The sequence below is a fragment of the Hylobates moloch genome, unplaced genomic scaffold (genome assembly GCF_009828535.3).
Source record: "Hylobates moloch isolate HMO894 unplaced genomic scaffold, HMol_V3 SCAFFOLD_1, whole genome shotgun sequence".
Lineage (NCBI taxonomy): Eukaryota > Metazoa > Chordata > Mammalia > Primates > Hylobatidae > Hylobates > Hylobates moloch.
Window position 1 is genome coordinate 126,948,707 of NW_026652276.1, and position 15,628 is coordinate 126,964,334.

The following is a 15,628-nucleotide window of genomic DNA, read 5'->3' on the forward strand; positions in this document are numbered from 1 at the left end:
GGATAAGAATGGGAAGGCCCAGTCCAGCATAAACCAGTAGAGCCTTTTGTGAAGGCTCCTGGAAAGCAAACTGGAGCTGAGTTTATGATTCTGGGACGTGAGTCATTTCCCTTGGGAAACACAGGTCTCCTTGCCCATTCCTGCTCCAGAACATGGTACAATTGGCAATATTTTTAAAAGTCTCTAAAAACTCCTAAAACCTTGTCTTTAATAGAAGACCTATTGTAAAAGGTGCCTTGTCCAAGTGAAAGCCTTCTCTTTGGGTTTGAGAAATATGCAGGAGTTTAATTACTGCCCAAGTCTCTCTTATTTGGGCAAGCTTGAATGAATTCTTCATGGCTGGGATCCTTCTTTGGGAGACTAACTTTGATGGCTATCTACCCAGCACCTTTCCAATCAACACTGTGATTATTTTACTTTTTTTTAAAAAAAGATGTTTTATTCTGACTTTCTGATGTAGCCTTCTGATAAGTCCAGAATCTGGATAATCCAGGCTAACTAACCACTTTTTGGCCTTAATTGCCTGGCCCGTATAAAGATAATTTACTCAATTCTCCACTTCATTTTTCATGTGTAGATGAAGTCTGACTGTAGTTGCTCAGGCACTATTAATTCAAGTTAACAAGCAACGAAGGCTGCAATAAATTTGTATTTCAGGCTCAACTTTGATTTTACTTACAAACTTCATACAAAAGTGCTGGTTGGCGTGCCTGTCTTTGAAATGTGCTCTATAGAAAGGCACTACCTGTAACCTTGTATCCTTATGTTCTAAAACATATCTAATTTTGGTGGAGCTTAAGAAGTTAGCAGAATGAATTTTTTTCATTGTTATTTCAAATAAAAAGTAAGCGGAACATGTGTTTCTCTGGATGGTATCTACAAGAAACTAATTTCTCTTGGGGAAGAAATTGGACTACCAAGAACCCTCTGTAAGAAATAGTCTCCTAAAATAATCTGGTGACTTTGTATATTTCAGCAGAAAAAAACTAGTCAAAATCTGCTGGGTGCAGTGGCTTACGTCTGTAATCCCAGCACTTTGGGAGGCCGAGGTGGGCAGATCACCTGAGGTCAGAAGTTCGAGACCAGCCTGGCCAACATGGTAAAACCCTGTCTCTACTAAAAATATAAAAATTAGCTGGGTGTGGTGGCACGTGCCTGTAATCCCAGCTACTCAGGAGGCTGAGGCAGGAAAATTGGTTGAACCCGGGAGGTGGAAGTTTCAGTGAGTGGAGATTGCACCACTACACTCCAGCCTGGGCAACAGAGCAAGACTCTGTCTCAAACAACAACAACAACAACAAAAGAACTAGTCAAAATCTATCACACTTTCACAGGTGAGGCAGAGCACAGACATAAATCTCCACATCTCAAGCATCCTACTTACTGTGTGTGAAAACATTGTGAATGTTAACACGGGGCTCAGCTGGTTTAAAAAAAGTAGACAGAAAGAAGAAACTTGCTTTCCTTGGCATCTACTAATCCGGATAGTAGGTCCACTCCTTTATTTACACCATCTCACTTTCTTTTTAAATCACAGTGACTCTGTGAGATGAATATAGTTATCTCCAATTCACAGATGGGCAAATTGAGTGAATTGATTTAGCAAAGTTACAAAGATAGTAATGTTGGAGAAATGATTTAAATCCAGGTCTGTTCTCTTTTATATGCATCTGATTAATATTAAAGCACCAAAGAAGTGAGGCTACTAGTCACTATCATAAAAAGCAGAGCTGTATGCTACACACAATGGACAAAGAGAGAGCTACAGGTGGAGAGACAGACAAACTCCCACCTACCAAATTCTCTGTATAACTTGTGCTGCTTTTCCTGGTCATGCTGGACTGTGAAAGGGATGCTACAGTAGTAACAAAGGTATAGAAACCATCACTGGCCCTCGGCTCTAGGCTATTGGAATCCCGTGCCTCCGAGATCCTATGTCCTTCCTTTCCCTTGCGAGGAGTCTCTTTGGTGTTCACTAAAGTTCTCTCATGGACACTGTAAGCTCTTTACCAGTTCACCTGGTCTTGACTGGCTTTGCTGTAGTTTTTTCTGGAAGGTGATCATTTTTTCCTGCTATCGTTCATGTTAACCTCTCCCTCTGATCTCAGAGCTCCTCCTCTGAATCCCACAGAGGTTGGGGAGTGCCCTCTTCCCAGGGGTACTGTGGTTCCCAAGCTCATGACCACTGCTTCTTGTCTTTCCTTGAAATATCCCAAACTCTTCATTATATTCCCAGGTGGGTGGCCCCCATTTTCTCCCTCTCTTCTGTAACAAAATAGAGGAGGTTGTATTCACCAAAATTCCTCATAAGAATTCCTTATTGTTTTTGGAAAAAATAAATTCACAAGCTGCTAGATGTGGGGACAAGGTGACTAGGGGTGAAACTTAAAAGACAAGATCAACTAGTACAAGATGCTGTAAACCACCTTCTAAGGAAGACGGGTCCTGCTAACTGGAGGGCTCTGTTTTTCTGCATACTGGAATTTCTCAGAACACAAGGTTTGGCAGGACAGATACGAATTGCTCTGCCTAAGGGAAGAGAAGTCAGTGGGGTTGGGCACTGAATAGAAGGACAGTGTAAATAAAAATATCCCTACGGGGGCATGACTAGAGAAGGACAAAGGACAGACATTCTAGTGGGGAATGTCGGAGCTATTTGCTGTGATGTGTTTGATGTCACATCCTCTCCTTTATAGGCTGTTTTCGGAAAGATTTGGTAAAACCTGCAGTTTATGTAAGTGGATTATTTAGGGCAAAGGTAGCAAACCCACGTTTCCAGGAGTGAGACAAGTTATGTAAACAAGTGATGCTGCAAGTATAAGGCTGTAGGGAGTGGTAGCGACTGTGGCCAAATGAGGAGTACAGGCTTCATCTGAAGGCGTGCAAAATTTACTGGTGCATATCAAATTAACACACATTGGCAGACGACATTTGCCCTACAGACCACTGCTTGTTACCCAGCTTTAAGAAAACTCAAAGAAAGGCAGAACTTTGCTGCCAGGTGGATAAGAGATGGTCATGAAAGTAGTGGAGAGGCCTCAGAGGGATAGAGGAGACAGGTGAAACCACCAGGTCACATAAATAAGTTCCTAGGGAAGGAAGGAGAGACCTCAAGAAAACACTGGTTATTGAAGTGCTTGGTTTGAGACAACTGAGAGAAAATTATTTATATTTAGAAAAAGCAGGATAGAGAAAATCATCTCTAGGCTGCCTAAATGATCAGTAAAATCCACCATGCTCACCTCATGCCCACTGTGAGTGAGTTTCCAGAAGAGCAGGCAAGGATCTGAGTATAGGGTATGGGTCAATGTCACACAGCATCCACAGGGGCTCTGAAATTTGCAGAAATCCAAAGAGAAGATTTTAGATCTTCACAACTTGTGGGATTGGCGGAGGTCCAAGCCAATTATAGCTACATCTCCAAGGTGAAGAGGGACACAGCAGACATCTGGGTTACATTTATAATCCCAATGTTCCAGGAAGATGGAAGAACAAGTTACGCGGGTGCTGAGTGAGAAACCCCAAGAAGGGCCCCGCGTGCGATGCACTTAAAAGTATTCTCCTTCCTGGCAGCTGGCCAGTCAGCGTGGGGAGGCTCAGGCCCAACCACTCTGCACCAGAGTGTTTCCTTTCCCAAGGCACTCCTGAGAGATTCATGTGGCCAGGGATCTACCTTTGTTCCCTAGTACTTTCCTTACATGCAGGCTGGCTGGCAAAGTGTGTGCAGAACACACAAAATCACCAGGCCCCAGGAAAGCAGAGTGGGCAGGAGGAAACCTAGAGAGGTGAGCCTGGCCAAGAGGAATATTGGATCCGCTTGGGAAAGGTCATTATTTTCTGGGAATGCAAACTCTCAGATTGATTATGAAAATGCAGCTGCCTCTGGCCACCTTCCTCGGTTGCCTAAAGAAACTTTGTATGAAGTGTGAATAAAGTGGAGCTGAAAGATGAAAACGGAACCCAGTAGACATTATTGGAGCCCCTAGATCTTGTTTTGCCTAAAGCACACCTACATGTTTCTGGACTTTTTCGTCAATAAAAACAGCCACCCAGTCCCTCTGAAGTTTAACTTAAGCCAATTGGAGGTGGAATTTTGTCCCATGCAACTTGAAGTTTATCAGTACACATGGACTATCCTCCTGGAATTTTCCAATAATTAACTGGGTGCTACTGTGCAGGGAGATGGAAGAACTGCCATGGTAAGTGAGGGAAGAAAAGTATTTATATAACATCGGCCCATGGTAGGGATCAGAGGAGCACATGAAGTTTGTTTCCAGGTTCATCCTTTGTTCTCTCTCACGTATCCTTCATTCCTCTCCCACTATCTTTTGCAGTGTTGTTAGGAGTTGAATTATGTCCCCCAGAAGAAAATGTTGAAGTTCTAACCCTAGGAACCTCAGAATATGATCTTACTTGGAAACAGGCTTGTTGCAGATGTAATTAGTTAAGATGAGGTCATTCTGGAGTAGGGTGGGCCTCTAACAGAATATGACTCGTGCTTTTATAAGAAGCCAGAGACAAAGGGAGAATGCCATATGAGGACAGAGGTGGAAACTGAAAGGGAGAAGCTGCAAGCCACCAGACACCCAGATTGACAGCCACCACCAGAAGCCAGTAAGAGGCAAGGGAGAAATTTCCCTTCCAGGTTTCAGAGGGAGCGTGGCCTTGCATGACACCTTACTTCTGGACTTCAAGCCTCTAGAAACTATAGGACAATACATGTCGGTCCTTTAAGCCATCCAGTTTTTGGTACTTTGTTACCATGGCCCTAGAAAACAAATACAAGTATCTTCAAGTATCTCTTACTTCACTGTTGCAACAACAACAAAAAAAGTCTGTCTTAAAAGCTTAACTATTCTGAGGACTTACTATATTAACATTTCTTAAGATATTTGCATTTGAAAAGAGAACTGATGAGAGATGGCAATAAGTCAATCTATGATAGAATTTCAGACATCAAGGAAGGGCAGTGCGCAGAATCCTGTAAGTCTCTTAGTGCTGTGTATCACTACAACAAAGGTTCTAGCACTGTTTTTCTGGGTGTCTTTGGGTTTTTACAGATGTCTCAGGAGCAACTGCAGAAAAGGGAAAGAGAGAAAGGCTTAGGGGGATTGGGCTCCGAGACCTCACTCGAACTTCAACCAGAATAACTCTTCTATATTTTGGGATTCCACATAAGATTTCATTTGGAAAGCGTTCTGGTGTTAACACAGAGAGAAAGTCACTGCATTATGACATTATTTAACCCACACTCAGGCAAAGTGGGTTTTTTACCCCTCCACTGTTTCTGCAAAATGTGTCTACTTATATGTATGGGTTTATCATTAAAGCAGAGTTGGACACATAGGAGACACAGCATTATTCTTCCTCTTTTTTGTTTAGCTATTGTGACGGGCATGGGGGAAAGATTAGCTGCTTTTGCTTTGTTCTTGTCTTTTAAGAACTGAAAAATCAAGATCTTCATGATTCAAAATGTGCTAGAAGACTGTTTGAAGTAAGAGTCAAAATATCTAGTTTATTCTATTTGTTGATTTATTGGCTGTCTTTCTTTTTACTTATTTTTTGCCATTGGGTGAACAGAGTAGGCGATCAGGATGTACTATTTGTATTCATGTGATTGAGGCAGAAGCAGTACATGAATACTAAAAACAATTGTAACTGATGCTGGGAGTATATAAGGAAAGAGTGGCTTGCAATTCTCTTCAATTGTAAAAGCATAATTCTTACACACTTGTATCCCTCTAAACTTTTCCATGTATTTCTCACTGCAAACCTTCAGCCATCCTGGGAGGTACGCGACCTGGCACTCCTAACACTATCCCCTAGGTGGGCTCAGAGCCTATGGAGGCTCAGAGAATCCTCCCAGGCCTGAGGCCAGTTAGTGAGCGTGGAGATGGGGCTGCCACAGGGCTTCTGAGTCTCGTGCTCTCTGCGATGAGTCAGTGGTGTTTTGTTTTTTCCTGAGCCGTGAGGTCGAGGGAAATCTTAAAACAAACGGCTAACTAGGGCCTTTAGCCCCACCTTACCTCCACCACTTCCACCATAGAACCTTAAGTCTGTCTCTGCACTTGTCATGTCATTGTGACAAGGAAGGAGTCCCAAGAAACAAACAGTGAATACCACCCTCAATTTCGTTAAAAGATTCTTCAGTTAAGCATTTGAATCTCAAAACGCTCTTCAAATTCTAATAGCTCATCATTCATCCACCCACACTCTTCCTTCAGTCAAGACACTTGGCGGCAACACCACACAAGCTACCTGGAGCTCCGGGGCACTTCTGGCTGGGTGGACCCGGCTTAACCAGAAAGAGGGGATGTTGGAATGTCACAGGGGCTTTCTTTTCTTTCTTTCTTTTTCTTCCTGTGTTTCCCGCCCCCGAGAACTCCTTTTTTAAGTTACAGGTCCAGGTTGGATATATTGAAAGGACGCAGATGAACAAGGACTGGCTGGTCGAGGAGGGAGGCCAAATAACTTTTACTAGTATGGGCCTCTGAAAATGAAGCAGGGACAGAGACACTTTGTAGCTCAAGGAAAAGCGGCACGTTAGAGTTCGGGCTCCAAGCCGGGGGTCTTTGTTTTTGTGTTTTTTATAAAGTGGCCCATAGGGACAGCAGGCTGTGTAGTGGGAGCGCCTGACTCCTCAATTCGCGGATTTGGCCCCGAGGGCAGACGAGTCCGGTGGAGAGAAAAACCCTGAACTTCCAAAGGCATCATCCCGCGAGAGAGGGAGTTTCGGGGTTGGCTTGGGGAAAATGTAAAACAAGGAGATGGGGAGCCAAGGATACGGGGGCGGTGGTAATCAGAGAAGCCTTAAAAGAATAAAGGGGAGTCCAGCCCTTGAGCAAGAGTGAGAAAGAGAGGCTGGGTGGGAGAAGATGGGAGCAGACAGGACGCAGCACGGGTGCCAGGGCGCGCATTTGGGGGGTGTCCTGGCGGTGTGGAGAGGGAGGGCGCGGGTGACATCACGCCCGGGCCCCCTTCCCCTCGCCGGGTGGGTGGGGCTTCGGCGCGCCGGGCGGGCGCGGGGTCAAGGAGTGGGAAGAGGAGGAGCAGGCATGAATGTGTCTGTGTGAAGAGCAGGGAGGGGCGGAGGAGGAGGAGGAGGCGGCGGCGGCGGCGGCAGAGGGCGGGGAGGGAGCGCGCGCGTGGCTCGCGGGGCCCGGGCTCCCCCCGCAGCCCCCGACCCCGGCCCGCGACGCGCCGCCTCCCAGCCGCCGCCGCCCGCCTCGCAGCTGGGACCCACTCCGGGCTTGGGGACCCGGCGGGCGGGAGAAGCGCGGGCTCCCGGCGCGGCCTGGAAGGAGCGAGAAAGCAAAAGTAAGGCGAGCAGCACTCCAAGTTTTCCCAACTTCGCCCCCTGCGGCGGCAGGCGTCCTGCTGCTCAGCGCGTCCTCTCCAAGCCCGAGAGTGGCTGAAAGAAAAGGGACTGGGCGGGGGCGGGGGCGGAGGAAGAGGGAGTGCGAGGGAGCGAGGAGAGTCCGGCAACATCTGTTAAAACTTGGGGGAGGAGGAGCGCGGGGAGGAGGAGGAAGAGGAGGAGAGGAGGGAAGGAGGGAGCGCGCGGGAGGGGAGCGCGGAGCCCAGGGACAACTTTTCCACCCCGTGAGTAGTGCAGGCGGTGCCGGGTCGGGGCGGGGGGCTTCTCCACCCAGCACGGGGCTCCAGGCCTGGATGGGACCTTTTTCCAGAAAGTCGATTGGATGCCAGGAGAGGCGTACGGCTGGGGGTTTCTTTCTTTCTCTTTCCCCTCCCTCCCGCGGTTGAACCAAATCAGAACTGTCACTCAGGGCCTGTGAGTCAGAAGGGATCGGATTACACGATCCCCGAAACTGATGCCGGAGCTGCACGAGCGGGAGGGAGCGGGCAGGGGCAGCGCCACCGGCGCGCTTGCACACTCGCACTCGCGCACACCCGCCGCTCCCACTCACCCGCGCCGCTCTCCCGCCTTCCCCGCGCGCCCCGCGGCCGCCCGCGCCGCACCATGTCCGCGGCGGGCGCACCCCGCGCCCAGCCCGGCCGCTCGCGGTAGCCCGAGCTGCCCGCGGCCGCGCGGAGCCCGGAGCCGCCAGCCTGCGCCCCGTCCGCGGGTCTATGGGAAGTTCGGGGACTTGACAGCCGCTGCCGCCGCAGGTACGTCCCGTTCGAAGTTCTTTGTTTCGCGGGCCCCGCAGCCCGCTCCTGCGGCCGCGCCCGCGCCTCCGGGGCCAGAAGTGGTCCCCAGCGTGGGGACGGGATGGAGTGAAAATGGCTGTCAAAAGGGGCCCAGATTTAGAGAGCCGCCCGTGAGGCGTCCGAGCAAGGCTTGCATTCGCTCCCTCCTCCTGGAAGCTCCTTTCCCAAGAGTCCGACCCGCCGACCGGCCGGAGACGGATCGGAGAATTTCATCTCCCGGAGGGGGGACGAAGTTTGCGGCAGTGGCGACAGCGCCCCTCGTCTCCGCCCCCACCCAAAGGGTTCAGAAGAACTCCGCGAGCCCCGCACGCGCCTGGCTCCTTCCTCTGCGCGGTGGCGCTCTACGGCTCGGGCTTCGGGCGCGCACGGCGCTCGGGATGGGCGGAAGGAGGCGGGCAGCGAGGTGGGTGCGCGCGGGGACCGCCGCCGCTGGGGCTTCTCCAGCCGGGGCTTCGCTTCGGAGGGCGGGGGTGTGGTGTGAGCGGATGGAGAGAGGCGCGCCTTCGTCGTCATAGAGGAAAAGTGAAAGTTGTACCATCTGTATATGATTTGGGATTCTCTTTTATTTCTTTTCCTTTCTAGGGGCAGCGCGCACATACATACAATAAAGTACCCGTGGTCCATGCAATAATCATTTAAGGTGTCGCGTTTACACAGAGCAGCAGGGAACAGTTACTTTCTTGAGTAGCAGCGCGAAAATGGGCGGGAGAAGGCAGAGAGGGTGTAAATATTGACCCCAAACTTGGAGAGTTTGTGAAGCGACTTTTAAGCAGATTGCCCGAAGCGGACGCTCCACTCCACACCCGGCCTTTTATCCTTTCCTGAACTTTGTGCTCCTGTCCCCGATTGCACCTCCTTCTGTAAGATGCCGTCCCCCGAGAGGCGCTGCATCCCAGGCTTCCCTTCCTGACCCCGCGTGGAAAGAGGATTAAGGAGGCTTCCTCCGCCGCTGGTCCTCCTGCCCCCAACTTCTCATCTCCCCAGTGCGGACTGCCGGGTAGACTCTGGCCTTGGGTACAGTGCTCATGGCCCTCTGCCAGTTTATATGTACATATATTTATGTAAAACATTTTCTCCTAGCTCTTTGCCAGCTGTTCCACATTTTCCAGCTGCCACTTCAGTTTGAAATGATGGACTGTCTGCTTCTCCAAGTCAAAGAACCCTTTAGTCAAAGGTATGGAGGGCCGGCCGCTGTGCAAATACACGGCAGTGCCATTAGCCGGGCTGGTATTATTAGTTCTAAAAAATACCTCCTGCTCCCCTTTTCCTCTCCTCCCTCTTCTCCCCAATTAGGCTTTCCAGAGCACAGTATATACACTTCGCTGAAAATTCGAGTAATTAGGCCTTTCCCTCTTAAATGTGATTTTTGTACAGAATTTGGATGAGGCCGTTTTTTTAGATCCCTGAAATATGTGTCTGGTGGAAATAAATTAACTTTTAAAAATAAAAGAGTTTCAGCTTGAGCGCGTTGGACATAGCAGGTGGGGGGCCTGTACCCTGGCCGTCTGAAATGAGCTCTTTTCAGTCTGTTTAAGGCAGAAACCATTCATCCTCCCCATGCTACACTTTGTGTGTTGTTTGACGTCTTAGCATATTATAGACCGAAATCTACAAGAATTGACCTAAAGTATTAATTTTGAGTATTTATGTAATTGCTCGGTAATTTTGAATAGGTGCCTTATTGATTGATTCCTGTAATTATTTCATTTAGGTTTTAGATTAAAAATTAATAGTAGTCTGACAGTTTCTTAATTACATGTGTCAAGATTATTTTGAAGGAGGAAAATGCTATGTTTTAAAATAGTGAAATAGCCTCAAAATCTCTTCATTCTTCTAAAGAAGAACAGTATTTCAGTTGAGGGGATATATTAAAGCTGCCGGGACTGGTTTTAACAATGTAAACTCTGTGAAGTATCTAAAGAATTTGTTTATGTTAGGAAATATTGGTCTTAACAACCTGGTACACAAACACTTTGGCCAGTTAAAGTATATTCAAACCTAAAACAAACATGAAATAACATTTAAATTAGTTGTAATAGCATGCTTATACAGAGTAGAGAGTTTATTTTATACTAAAAGCTATTTAATTAGAAACTCCCAGCCTAAGGGGAGATCCATTCAGGGTATGTAATTCTTAAAGTCAGCCTAGGGAAGCTTTGGTTTAAGATGCATGAATGAGTCCAATGTGAGAGGTGTCTAGTGAAATTTCACACAAGCAGAAACACTTTAAAGATATAGATTGTATTATTGTTAATAGGCTGGTAGGTCCAAATCAGATGCCTACCAATTCCCAGTGCCTTTAACATGCTTTTGTTCCTTGATTGAACCTTGATATAAACACATTTCTATTGTATATCTAATTTGCAAAGGACCATAGACAGAAATGAGAAAATTCAATACTGATGAAAAATGGCTCAGTTGAGTTATTTCATTACTTATTTAATGAAAGAATTGTTAATTTATCAATCTGATGTGCAAGCCTAAAAGTTGGACTTTCCTTTGTTTCTTGGCCAGTGAAGTTTCCTTAATTACCTGCATGCTGTAAGCGTTTCAGACTTCCTCTGTGCTTAGCCATTTAGAGGTCCTTCTTCCTATGTAAGGTATCCTGCTTACTGAGACCTCTTCTCCCCCTCCTTTTTTTGAGGATAGAGTTTGGGAGCTTATGAAAAGAAACAATTTAATAATCATTGTTGCATGCACTCACTTACATGGAGACAGTAATGTACTAAGAAAAACCAGTCTTGAAGGAAAAGTGAATCAATGAGTCATGAAATCCTCAAGAAAACTTTAGTAATGGAATGTTAATGCTTTTAGACTATAGTAGATTATCTTAAAAGTCAGACTTTTCTCCTTTATGCAATTGTTGTAAATCCCCAGCTAAAGAATTCTTTGAAGGAGGTTTTAGTTTTGCTGGCATTCATATTCTGAGGTCGGTCTGATTTGTTTTGGAAGATTCAGTAAATTTTCTGCCAACTTATATCATGAGAGGCAATTAAAATGCTGAAATGACTTTATAGGACACACACACACACACACGTTTGTTAAACAAAAGGTTCCACCCTAATAATGACTTCAGGTTGTCTTTTCATTAAAGCCTAGGAGAAGATGCTGCCCTTCTCTTCACGTTGTCATTTTTCTAGATGAAAATTGATCTGTTTCTGGTTTCAAAGCAAATAAAGGGAGACAGAATAAACAACAACAGGGCAGGGGTACTGCTGCAAACTTTTTCAAGTACTTTCAGTGTATTTTTCATCTTTACTTTTATTTGATGGGCCTGTGAAATAGAGCTGTAGACTGGCGAGGACTTTAAATGAAATTTCACACTTTGATGATTTTTTTTAAACTTTGATATATTGACAGCAAAAGGAGCTGCAAAGCTTTTATATAACTTGAGCAGTAACGCCAAGCAGCAGTCAAACGTCTCTATGCATTTGTGTTTAACTGCAGAAGAAAAACATGTCCATGGGCAGTGGAGGTTCTTATCAACCCCCTAATCCCAGATCCCAGCAAACCTTGAGGGCATGCCTCAGATCTTGCTGAAATCACTGTAGACTCTCACAGTTTGCAGATTAAATATGCTATGTGTTCCTGGCTCCAGCAACAGTTTTATGAGCTCACTAAGCTTCCTGTTTTAAGATCCTTTTCTTAAGTTTTTAGGAGCTGCTAAAGGCAATGCTGTCTGGAGTAAGTGGTACTTGTTAATTTAGAGACACTTTAGATATTTCATTCTCTTTTTTAAAAATTCCCAAAATTATTATTTTTAAATCGAAAGGCCAGTCACTCCAGGGAGAGGGAGGAGAGCTGTTTGAAAGAAATTGAATGTTAAGTGTGTTTGGAAGTACATTTGATCGCGAATTTTACATGGTGTCTCAATTGTTTTATGGCACTTTTCTTTTGCCTGGCCCCTGAAAATGAGAGACTTTTTCCACTTGTAATTCTAAATGCACTATATTTGAGTGCCAAATTTCTTCACTACTCATTACCTCTGTGAGTGTCTTTTGGTTTTTTTAAATGTGAAAGTGTTTTTTGTTCTGTGTGTATATATTTCAACCCGACAAAATGTCTCAGAAAATCTATGGCCTTCTAAAGAAGCTGAATGAAAAAGCCATTACATAGTTAATAAGGTGGCTTTGGAACATTTCAGCCCCCTCTTGAAAGGCAATATTGTGTTGAGCCCCACATCTGCATCTGTGGTATCTATAGTTGTATCCTCATATATGGCACTTTTGCATTTTGCATAGGAGTCATAATTAAAAAAGAAAATACTTACATCATTGTCCAACAACATGTCATATAATTCCCAAGAGAATGCTAGCCAATTTTGTGCTTAAAGGTTATTCAATGAATGAAATTGTGAAAGCCCATTTGTCAAAGTACTGCATGGTTTCTGTTAGTGTTCAAGCCCCAAATTCATTGTCTGCCCGGGCCCAGCCATTAGTCATCAGTGTATTAGTGCTGCCTTCAGGCCATGCTGCCCAGCACTTCTTCACACCATTATAGCTTTGAAAGTGTACTCTGTCGACTTGTAGAATTACTACTCTGATTTCCGCTTGGCTGGGTTTGAGGTAAGTTCCCTCCCTACCTTCTAGCTGACTGTAATCCTTGCTTTCTTTTAAAGCTCCTTTCCAGAGATTTAGGGGAAAACTTTCTTAAGGGCCGTGTTGGCATCATACTGTGGTTTTGTTGTGGCATGCACTGTACATATAAATTGTACCTGCAGTAAATTGGATTGACTGCTGGCCTGAAACAGCTAGAGGGGCCTTTCTTTTCTTTTAAGAGGGGAGGGGGCTAGGCGGTGGGGGAGGGTGGCACAGGAGTACATTTTGACCACAAGCATTTGATTGTGTACTTCTATAATTCTTATGCCACAAAATTAAATTAATTAAGTAATGGGAGATAAGTGCACTTTTACTTAAATCTTTATTGGAGTAACTTCAGAAGGTAGTGTGACATTATATTGCTTATTTTCATGTGGAAATTTTTAGCTTTTGCTACTTTAACTTTTTTTTTTTTTGAAGATTGCATGAAATGCCTAGGAAGGCTCCAGAGTGCTTTACATTACAAACTATTGATTTTTACAAAAAGAGACTGAAAACTCACCATTTAGATGAAAGATAAGTTTCAAATTGCAGTAATGAAGGACTGAGACAGTTAAGCCCTATTATTGATTTCATTTTGTGATATTTTTAAAAAGAATGATTCAGTCTGAAGAAAGTTAGCAGTGTGTAGAGAAATTTCATCCAGCAGCTTAAGAATGAAGGCTTAATGACTCTGATGTATGGAAACCTGGAATCCAGTGGCCAGATGTGTGGAGCAGGCCATGCCACTTCAGGACATTGTCTGCTGTTTGAACTGTGGATATACTACAATGAAATTCCATATCAGAGAGTTTCATTGAGAGGGTGTGTAGTTTGGTGTAGGTTACACTGGCAGTTTTGTACATGCAAGGCAGAAAAATAAGACAGCTAAAGAATTCTGTCTGTGAACAAGCAAAGTTTATAGGGTAAGTGGACCATGGGGTAATTTTTACTGGATAAGCCTTAATTATAAATTCTTAAATTCTGAAAGTATTGCTTTTAAATCTGCAATTAAGAATCAAGAATCAAAAGTTTAAAAGTTGGGAGGATAAAATATGGTAAGTAGTACTTCACAAAAAATGTTAAATACCTTTGGGATAGCTATAGATGATTTTAACATGCAACAGGTATTGGTCTAGTATTTGTGATGGTTTAAAAGTAAATTACTATTCATGGAACATACACTCTACTCCCTTATACTCCCTTAAGCCTTACTGTAAAGACACACATGATTCTAAGAAACCAAAGCTATACAAGTTCTATAAGAATAATTGAAGTTTTTTCTTCTGAAAATGTGTGAAAACCTTTAATTCCTATAAGCCTCAGTGAAGCGAGACAAGGGACACATCTGATCAGTCATGATATTGTTGTGATATATGTGGATTTAAGAGGAATAGTTTTCATGAGCTTAGCTGATCTATAGACTGATAACTGACTTCCAGATCTCCTTTTCTGTCTGAGAAGTATTGCCTGTAACCAGCTAACCCCCGTAGAAAGTGGGGGTGCCAGTGTGCTCCATGTTATTGCTCATTCTTTAATGGCACCTGCTATGCATGCTGCTTCCTGCAGTGCCTTACCAAGGCACATGGGACTCATAGTTTTACAGAACTCAGAAATGGTAACAAGTATTAGATGGAGACCTCATACTCCCCTCAAATGTTTCTCATCAAGTACTTCTGGCAACAGAGAAAGAGTAGCTGATGATCTTTTCTTTTATATACAAGTAGCAGAAAAGTAAAACTGGCTCACAGAAATGTCATTTGTGATTTTAACTGCAATAGCAATGATTACTTTCATGTCAAATAAGCTTTTCAGTGGTTGAAGTTAAATATATGGATTTCTTAAAAGTTTAGATAGTGTTAATTTACTAAAACCAAATTCACTTAATCCATAGCCAGGCAATTATTTCCCTTTAGAGTAATTTAGTTCCCCTTGGAGTAATTCCATTTGGAGATGTCTGTCATGAATACTGCTTATCTGTGATTAGGAGCATCAGAAATGTAGGAAAGAAAGATTGAAGACACTAGGCAGTGGATTTGGGGAACCCTGAGCTACCAAATGGCAAAGTGGACAGATAGAAGCTTTCTTATTTGGAGTTAAGGCTCTAGGCTTTCCTGATTATGGAAAAATAATCATATATAAAGGTAAAATAATTACACATGAAAAAACGGTTAAAAATTAATGAAGATTTCATTAAGAACTTACGAAGTTGGGCTTTTTTTTTTTTCCTTGAAGAAAAAGAGAGGTAACACAGACAGGGAAGGGAGAGGAAATGAAGCCCTAGGAATCCTGGGAACTGCTAAAGTGTCACAAAGGTTATGCATATCTAATTGATTTTACCCTCAGAAGATATTTTGAACACAAGGAAACATCAACCACATTAAAAACCTATAAGAGGTTTTCTGTGGTGCATGAATACATGAAATCCACTGAAACGTTTAAAATTCCCTGCATTTTGCTCATTGAAACTCAGACTATTTCTCACTTCCAGAATTGATCAAAAAGCTCAAATCAACATTAGTTTGTATTTGTACTTCTTGATTTTGAAAAAAAAAAATTCTCTAAAGGATTTATTTATTTTTGAGAAATGGGTTATTAAATAGCTACAGAGAGGTACATATCTTTAATAGGAGTTTTACCTGGATGGTTAATCCAGGAGTAGCATCTTGAAGTAGCAGTTGATCTACTAGTAATACAAGTATGACAGCAATGTCACTCTTTATTGCTACAGGGTAGGTTGCCTCAAAAATCCTTATGACAAGCTACTTTCTTCTGGATATTTAAAGCAAATCAAGATTATTCAGCTTATGAAAATACAGGCAGGTGTAAATAAATGTTATTTCTCTGGAGGAAAGCCTTCTTCCACTGGAGCAATAGTT

At 44.1% G+C, this 15,628-nt stretch overlaps 1 protein-coding gene across 1 annotated transcript in view; it reads left to right on the forward strand.

Annotated features, from left to right (window-relative positions):
* The first annotated feature begins 7,227 nt into the window (after positions 1-7,227).
* The window catches only part of GLI3 (GLI family zinc finger 3), a 274,556-nt gene continuing 266,155 nt past the window's right edge, over positions 7,228-15,628 (forward strand). Inside the window, exon 1 of the mRNA XM_058439226.1 lies at positions 7,228-7,317. The gene's annotated coding sequence lies outside the window, so the exon portion shown is untranslated. The remainder of the gene's footprint in view (positions 7,318-15,628) is intronic.